Genomic DNA, 9536 nt, shown 5'->3' with positions numbered 1-9536 from the left:
CATATACATATAATACACATCATCATACTTATAATACTAAAATAGTATTATTACAAAACATGGACTAACAAAATACATCTTTAATACATGTAAACACAAACTAATATCATCATCTAAACTTTTTCTTTGCCTTTATCTTGCAAGGTATGCTGACCTGCAAAACAGGTTAGTCCAATAACTGAGCGTTAGACCAAAAGGTCTAGTGAGTGTATAAATCTCATAAAAACAATATACATTCCAAACAATCAGTTTAGAATCAAACTTGTTATGAAACATAAATATATTTATGTTTCTCACGGTTACACCGCCAATACATCTCTCTCTCGCTGTTACACCGCCATTACATCTCTCTCTCACGGTTACACCGCCATTACATCTCTCTCTCTCTCTCTCGCGGTTACACCGCCATTACATCTCTCTCTCGCGGTTACACCGCCATTACATCTTTCTCTCGCGGTTAGACCCCCATTACATCTCTCTCGCGGTTACACTGCCATTACATCTCTCTCTCGTGGTTACACCGCCATTACATCTATCTCTCGCGGTTACACCGCCATTTCATCTCTCCCGCGGTTACACCGCCAATACATCTCTCTCTCGCGGTTACACCGCCATTACATCTCTCTCTCGCGGTTACACCGCCATTACATCTCTCTCTCGCGGTTACACCGCCATTACATTTTAAAAACATTTCAAAAACCTTCTCCCTTTATCCGGACTAGAAGTCCGGTCAATCTTGTCCGGATAACAAGTCCGGTCAACCTTAACACTTGAAATTTAGTTAACATCTTTGTCCGGATTACAAATCCGGACAATATTTCACTTACCAAGTTAACCGGTTTAAATTAAACCGGACAATACATGGTTAAACCTTTAACCGGTTTAAATCAACCCAGTCACCACCACTCAAATCTTTTGAACGGTTTAAATGACATCTGGTCACCTGTTGACCGGTTTAGGAAAGTCTCTGGACAATACATGAGTGGTTTATTATCCGGATATCAATCCAGACACCACTTGAACAGTTTAGACAAAAACCCATATAAAATGCAACAGAATTCATAATAACCAGTTCCAAATGCTATTAAATTGTATGTAAACAATTTATATCCAAATCTCTTAATACACTCACCTTATAACTTGAATTTCCAGGCTTTTGAATTCACTTCTTGTATCCGTACGATTCGCAAAAAAGGAGAGCTTTCTAAATATGGTGTATGAAAAAAATACCATTCAAAATTTCAAAATTTCTATTTATAGCAGTAAAGGAATGTGAAGGCGGTGCCTCTAGCCGCTTTTCTCCTCCTCCAAATTACTACACACACATATATATATATATATATTTAAATCGAAAAAATTAAAACCTGAATATTACAAAATATGATGTCGTCCACATATATTTGGACAAGTAAAATATCACCTTTATGCTTCTATGGAAAGAGGTTTATGTCGATGGTACCTTTTTCGATCCATTGGCAATGAGAAAGGTAGATAGTGTATCATACCAAGCCCTTGGTGCTTGCTTCAGCCCATAGAGAGCTTTCTCCATAAAATAGACGTAGTCTGGATGCTTGGGATTCTCGAACCCAGGGGGCTGTTGCACGTAGACTTCCTCTTGAAGTTTGCCATTGAGGAAGGCAGACTTGACATCGATCTGATAGACTTGGAAACCTTTATGTGATGCAAAGACAAGGAATATTCTGATGGCTTCAAGTCTAGCAATAGTAGCGAATGTTTCATCGTAGTTTATCCCTTCTTCCTTGCAGTAGCCCTTAGCAACAAGCCTGGCTTTGTTCCTTACTACTATGCCATCTTCATTCTTCTTGTTTCTGAAGACCCATTTGGTCCCAATGGTCGTTTTCCCTTTGGGTAGAGGCATGAGGGACCATACTTTGTTCCGCTCAAACTGGAGTAGCTCCTCTTGCATGGCGTTTATACAGTTTGGATCTTATAGGGCTTCAGAAATCTTCTTTGGTTTGATGATACTTAGAAAGTTGGCGAAGAGGCATTCATTGGTAGTTGCGGATCTCGTCTTGACATCGGATGATGGATCATCAATTATCTGGTGATGAGGATGGTATTTTGTCCACTTGGTGCAAGAATGAGGTTCTGGAGCAACAGGATGCGGTTCTTCATCGGTTGATGGAACTGCTTGCTCCCCCTCAAAGAGATCATCTCTAAGTGATGCTCTGGTTCTGAAGACATAGAAGAAGTAGTGGGTGAAATAACATGAGTTTCAGAAAGAATTGTACCTTCAGCATTGGAGTTCTCATGTTCTTCATCGGCTCTGGAAGGAAGTTCTGTAATGGGCGCTTGTCCAGAGACTACTTCTTCTTCAAAGATGTCTTCAAATAAATGAACCAACTCAGATTCATTGGGTTTGCTATGTGATGAATCAGAGGCTCTTTGTGATAGCCCGAGTTCTGAACTGCTGTTTCCAGAAGTAATTGGTGAAGAATCATCAAAGGACACATTAATGCTTTCAATGACGATTTTTATCCTTCTGATGAATACTCTGTAGGCCTTGGCAGTTTGAGAGTAACCCAGAAATATGTCTTCATCAGCCTTCTTGTCGAATTTTCCAAGATATTCCCTATCATTGAGTACAAAGCATTTGCACCCAAAGACATGGAAGTATTTGACATTTGGACGTTGTTGGTTGATGAGTTCATATGGGGTCTTCTGGTGCCTCTTGTTGATGATGGAACTGTTCTGGGTGAAGCATGCAGTTGAGATTGCTTCGGCCCAGAAGGAGATTGGTAGTTCAAATGAAGTGAGCATGGTCCTTGCTGCTTCCACTAGGGTTATGTTCCTTCGCTCAACTACTCCATTTTGCTGTGGACTTCTGGCTGATGAAAAGTTTTAAGAGATATCTTCGCTGATGAAATATTCATCAATTTTGGTATTCTTGAATTATGTTCCATTGTCGCTTCTAACTTTGATGAGTTTGTGTTGGAGAAGGACTTGGAGTCTTTTCATCACCGCAATGAGGAGGTCAGGAACATCTGATTTCTTCTTGACAAATTCAACCCATATGTATCTTGAGTATTCATCAACAAGTACGAGGATGTATTTCTTTCCCGAGAGGCTTTGTGTGGAGATTGGCCAACAGAGGTCGATATGAATCATGTCCAAGGGCTTGGAGCAGGAGGTTTCTGACTTGGTTATGTGAGAAGCCCGTTTTAGCTTCCCTATATCATAGGCTGAGCAGAGGTGGTCTTTTTCGAAGTTGAGATCAGGAATCCCCTTTACCAGCTTCTGTTTGGCTAGCTTCTTCAGGACATCAAAATTTAGATGTGAGAACTTTTGATGCCATAGCCAATTTTCATCACTCCTATAGGAGACAAGGCAGAGAGTGTCTTGACCTACAGAAGATTGAAAATCCAGAAGATAGAGATTTCCTTCTCTCTTCGCCTTTATGATGGTTTGGTCGGGCTTTGTTTCTATGATGCAGAAGCCTTTGCGAAATCTTACTTCAAGTCCCTTGTCGTAGAATTGGCTTATACTTAGTAGATTATGCTTCAAGTCTTTAACGTAAGCCACTTTAGCGATTGAGATGTTGCCCTTGATGAGGGTGCCATATCATCTGATAGTTCCCTTGTTGTTGTCTCCAATAGTAACAGAGCCTCCAAATTTTTTGATGAAGGAGAACAACTGACTTTTATCACCAGTCATGTGCCTGGAGCAACATGAATCCATATACCATGGTTGCACATGCTGGTCTTGCAAGACAAATTAAGGGGATTTAGGTACTTATTTCATAATGGGTCCACGTTTGTTAGCAAGGGATTTGACATCCTTCTTTTCATCAGCCCTCTTTAAATTTGGTTGATTTCCATTGCCCTTAGCCTTTACAGGTTTGGGATTGTTTCCATTGCCCTTGGCCTTTGCAGGCTTGGGCTTTTTCATATTTTCATGAGGCTTAACATTTTTATATCAATAAACATGCTCATAAAATATGCATCGATAGTTTAACATGTGATTCCTCAAGTTTTGTAAAAGAGWTAAACACTGACAGTTAGAAGTTTTTGGACAAGAGTGTTTAACTGATTTCTTTTTATTCGATGAAAAAGAAGCAAAAGCAGAAGGTGAAGATTTTGTCCTAGCATTGGTTGTTTTTACAAACTTCCTATCTAGTGCAGAGTTTTTATTTGAAGGGGCAGACATTGGCTTTACTTCTTTCCTGAGGAGAGGCTTCTTCTCTTTAGCTGAAGAGAAGAAAAATGTAGGTTAGAATTTTCAGAAGCAGGCCACTTCTGTTTTTGTTCACGAGTAAACTTTATAAATTTAGATTTAAGGTTCGGGCCCTGTGAAGATTCTTTGGCAGACTTAACATCTTTCAGCTTTCCTTTTCCTTTGTCTGAAGAATTCATAGCTTCTGGAATTTCATATTTCATTGGGGTTTTTGAAATTTGAGGTTTCTTATCCACAATGATCTCTGGTGATTCACAAATTATTTCTTCTTTAGAGTCAGAATCAAGAAAGTCTCTTGCAGATTTCTCAAAGTCAAAGTTTTCATGGATGTTTTTGGAAGAGATGGGTTCTGAGATTGAGATTCAGGAGTGTCTTTTGGGAGTTCCGTCGCTTCTGATTTCTTGGATGAATTTTCAAAGTTACTTGAATTATTCATCGATCCATCAGATGATGGTTCCTTACTAAGAGTTTATGTTCCATCGACAGCACTTGTTGATGAACTTGTGGAATTGATAACCAGAGGCTCTAGTTTAACCATATGGTTTCCATCGGTCTCCGGTTTTAAGGCATCATCCTTTTCATTAGAGTTCTTATTTGTGCTGCTCTCATAAACCACATTCTCAAAATTTTGCCTCAAGAGAATGGTTTCCATCGACTTTTACTCTTTTGAAATTTGCTTTGAGTTTTGGATAAAAGTATGGTTTTTGAACACATCCAAGTTTAATATTGGATTCAAGGGTGCATTTCTTAGTCTCGATGAAATAGTCAAGATCAATGAATCTGATTCCTTGGTAATCCTTTTGTCCATTTAACTTTTCATAAACATCTTGGGCATCTTTGTATTTCTTCATCAAGAGTTTATTGGTTTGAAGCTTCTAATGAAGAATTTCCTTTTCTTTTTGAAAGAAATCCTTAAGAGCTATTAAATTAAGTCGTTCTGCCTCAGATTCTTTCAAGGCTTTTACCTTCTTTAAATCTTTAGTTATTCTCTTGTTCAGATCCATAAGTTTTTCTTCCTCTGATTTTTTCAATGATGCAATGCGAGTTTTTTCTTTAACCAGTTCAACCTTTTCTTCAGTGAGAAGATCAGTCTCTCTTTTATAGAAACTAACTTCTTTTTCAGCTTTTAGTCTTTCAGATTTTTCATAATTTAGTTTTTTCTTTTAGTTTGAGAAAATCTTCTGAAAGTTTAATGACCCTTAACTCTAACTCTGATGGAGCAGAGTTGGTTTCATCGAGGGAAGAATCACATACCTGGTCATCGGAGTCGGAAGTGGGTTCTGCATTGAACTTGGCCATAAGGCATATGAGTGCCCTGTCTTCTTTATCAGACGAAGAATCAAACACCAGTTTTCTATTTCAGCCATCAAGCTTCGCTCTTTAGGATTGTACTTGTACTTATTCTTGTAGTAGTCTGCATCCTTGACCAGTCGTTCTTTGCACTCGTTGGAAAAATGGCCTATCTTCCCACATTGGTAGCAGCGAAGACCATATTTCCTTCCGTCTCCTTCTCTTCTGTCGTCTCTTCTTTCTTCTATGTCTTCTCTTACTTCTCTTCTTTCATCTCTTTGATGAAATTTCAGAAACTCATGTTCATAGGATGGCTGATATCTTTCTTTCCTGGAGTCACTTCGGATGTCTCTTTCATAGGGCTTCTTGACGAACTTTTTCTAGAATTGCTTAGTTATAAAGGCCACAAATTTGGCAAATGCTTTGAGGTCATCATCAGAGTCAGATGCTTCTTCTTCAGATTCTGACTCAACCACTAGTGCCTTCTTACTCTTTTTCTTATGTTCTTTGGAAGAACTCCTTCTAACCTCTTTCTCTTCTGCAGCTAGGGCAAGGGGTCCACCGATGGACACCTTCCTCTATGTAAAGCAAAGAAAATCCATCTGTCGATTTATCATCTCCAGCTGTCTTCTTGGAGATGTGTTCAACCATAAGTCTTCATGATGCTTCTTGCAAGGATACCTCTGGTTGAACCATTGTTGAATACTCTAAGTGTCAATGACCAGAGGGGTTATGGAGATGCACTTTTCATTGCACCTATGGATCCTCATCATATCTCTGGTTGGCCTGGACACTTAGGAATTCTTCAGGGTTTTCTTCCATCGACCTTCTGCACTTCCACACTTGTATGTTTTTCATTACTTTTACAATAAGAGTGATGGGGTCTAACAAGAAGTTTCCTTGGATTGACTGGGTATTATTGCAAGTTTATACAAGACTTCTCTTGTTTAGCCACTCCATTAACTAAATTGACAAAGAAGAATGTAAAGTATGAGTGTGAATAAGTGCAAGCTCAGGATTTTCAAATGTTAAAAGATAAGTTATGAAGTGCACCAATTCTATCTTTGCCAGATGGAATGGAAGATTTTATGGTTTATAGTGATACATCAAAGATGGGCTTGGGTTGTGTATTAATGCAGCATGGGAAGGTAATCGCTTATACATCAAGACAGTTGAAAGATCATGAAAAGCAATATCCTACTCATGATATGGAGTTAGTAGCAGTAGTGTTCGCTTTAAAGATATGGAGGCACTACTTATATGGGACGAAATGTCAAATTTTCAAAGATCATAAGAGTTTACAACATTTGTTCCATCAAAAAGATTTGAATATACGCCAAAGACGATGGTTAGAATTGGTTAGTAATGATGATTGTGAAATTTTGTATCATTCAGGAAAAGCAAATGTGGTGGCTGATGCTTTAAGCCGTCGAGAAAAAAGTGGTACCATCAAGGCTATAGCTTTAAGATTTGAGTTATTACCGAGTATCTAGGAAGAATTGCAAGAATTCCAATGTGAAGTTATGAAGAAAGATAAAATTAAACAAGAAAGACTGGGTGAAATGATATCTGAATTTGAAAAGAATGACAGGGGATTTTAAAGCTTTCAAAACAGAATTTGGGTACCGTGTTATGGTAATCTCAGAGAACATATCTTAAGTGAAGCTCACAAATCACATTTTGCTATTCACCCGGGTACAAACAAAATGTATCGGCATCTGAAGCAATACTATTGGTGGCCAGGCATGAAGGAAAGATATAGCCAAATATGTTGAGCAATGCATGACATGTCTTCAGGTGAAGATAGAACACCAACGTCCATATGGTAAGTTGCAGTCTTTAGAAATTCCACTCTGGAAATGAGATCACATCACTATGGATTTCATAACCAAATTGCCAAGAACATCAGATAGTGACATGTCATGCTGTTCCCCTATCAATAATTTCCGATAGAAATAGTTGATTCACTTCTATGTTTTGGAAAAATTTTCAAAGAGAGATGGGTTCACATATTAAGTTAAGTATAGCTTATCATCCCCAGACGGATGGACAAAGTGAACAAACTATCCAGACACTAGAAGATATGCTTAGAGCTTGTGTTATCAATTATGGAGGATCATGGGATAATCATTTGGCTTTAGTGGAATTCGCTCACAATAATATCTATCATTCGAGTATTCAAGATGCACCTTTTGAAGTTCTGTATGGATGAAAGTGTCGAACTCCTTTGTGTTAGAACGAGATAGGTGAGAATAGTTAGATGTGCCTGAGCTAGTCCAACAAACAGTGGATAAAATTTGCCAAATACAAGAACGAATGAAAGTGGCACAAGATCGGCAAAGAAGTTATGCCGTAAACGTCGGAAATCAATTGAGTTCCAAATTGGTGATAAAGTAATGTTAAATATATCACCTTGGAAAGGAGTAGTACGCTTTGGTAAAAAGGGAAAATTAAGCCCAAGATATATTGGACCCTTTCCTATCATTGAAAGAGTTGGTGATGTGGCATACAAACTAGAACTTCCTTTGGAACTAAGTGGTATTCATAACACTTTTCATGTGTCAACTCTGAGGACGTGTTTAGCAAATTCGAAAGTAGTGGTGCCTCTACCAGAAATTAAGATTGATGAGAAGTTATGTTTTGAAGAAACCCCTGAAGCCATTACTGACTTCAAGGTAAAGAAATTGCGGAATAAGAAGATCAGATTAGTAAGAGTTCAGTGGAGTTATCATAAAGGGGCGGACACCACCTGAGAACTCGAGTCAGAAATGCGAGTAAAATATCCTCATATATTTATCTGACGGAATTTCGGGACGGAATTCTTCTAAAGAGAGGATATTATAATATCAAGTTTTCAGATTATATTTGATCAATTTTAAAGTTATGTAGTGATGGAAAGTTCGGGGTTGGATGGTGTAGTGTGAGGTTTTTTTTGCGGAATTAACGTGTGTGTTATTTATATTCCCTCTTTAGAATTTGTTACTATAGTGGGTTGATTTTTAAAATATATGAGATGAGAAGGGAAGGGGAGGCGACTGCCCACCCACCGGCCCAATATTTATTTTTCCACTTACTATATATAGTAAGTGGGTTGAATGAAGAAGGGGTTTTACCATTTTTCATATCTCAAAGTCTCCTGGTCAAATTTATCATTAAAGCCAAAAGAGTAAAGCATTCAAACTAAGATTTTGACTAAGGTGAGTGTTAGTGATTCCCTTCTTTGAATAGAGGCTTAAATTGACTTTATGTTTAAGTTTTGTTAAATATCAATAGATATATTTGTTTAAAGAGTTGACCAGATTATGTTTTTATGTCCGATCGTAGCGCCATCCGGATACGGTCGTAGCACCGTTCGGAGACGTCCAGATATCATAGCGCCGTCCGGAAACGTTCGGATACGTCTTAGTCCGGTTATAACGATGTCCGGATACACGTTCCTATCCGGTTATCATGTCGTCAGGATACGGGTTCCCATCCGGTTATCGTGCCGTCCGGATTCCTTATCCGGCTAAAAAGAGTTGACCGGATTCATAATTATCCGGATAAAGTGTTGGCAATATTTATATCTTATCTGACTAAAGAGTTGTTCAGATAAAATCATTAATGTTTCGTAACCGCGATAGATGAACTGGCGGTGTAACCGCGATAGATGAGTGATGAAATAATATATTAGAACTAGGTTTGTTAAAATCTTGGATTTTGAAATATATATTGTTTGTATGAGAAAGATACACTCACTAAACCTTTTGGTCTAACACTCAATTGTTGGACTAATCTGTTTTGCAGGTCATTTATCATCACAAGACAAAGGCAAGGGAAAAATGTAATGAAGTGTTATTTAGATGTTTGTGCTGTAACAGACACAGTTTTTGTTAACCCATATTTTCTCTTGTCATGTAAACATACATTTTGGAACGTGCTATGATTATGATAATGATGTATGAGTATATTATATGAATTTATATCATTATCTACTTGGTGGGTTGTTTCATATATACTCTTTCTGTTCATAAATGGACTTTTAGCAACAACAAAAGTCATTGCTAAAAGCT

The sequence above is a fragment of the Cynara cardunculus genome (assembly GCF_001531365.2).
Source record: "Cynara cardunculus var. scolymus isolate 2C chromosome LG 3, CcrdV1, whole genome shotgun sequence".
NCBI classification, from domain to species: domain Eukaryota; kingdom Viridiplantae; phylum Streptophyta; class Magnoliopsida; order Asterales; family Asteraceae; genus Cynara; species Cynara cardunculus.
The sequence above is the reverse complement of the archived record's forward strand: the minus strand, read 5'-3'. Positions refer to the sequence as shown.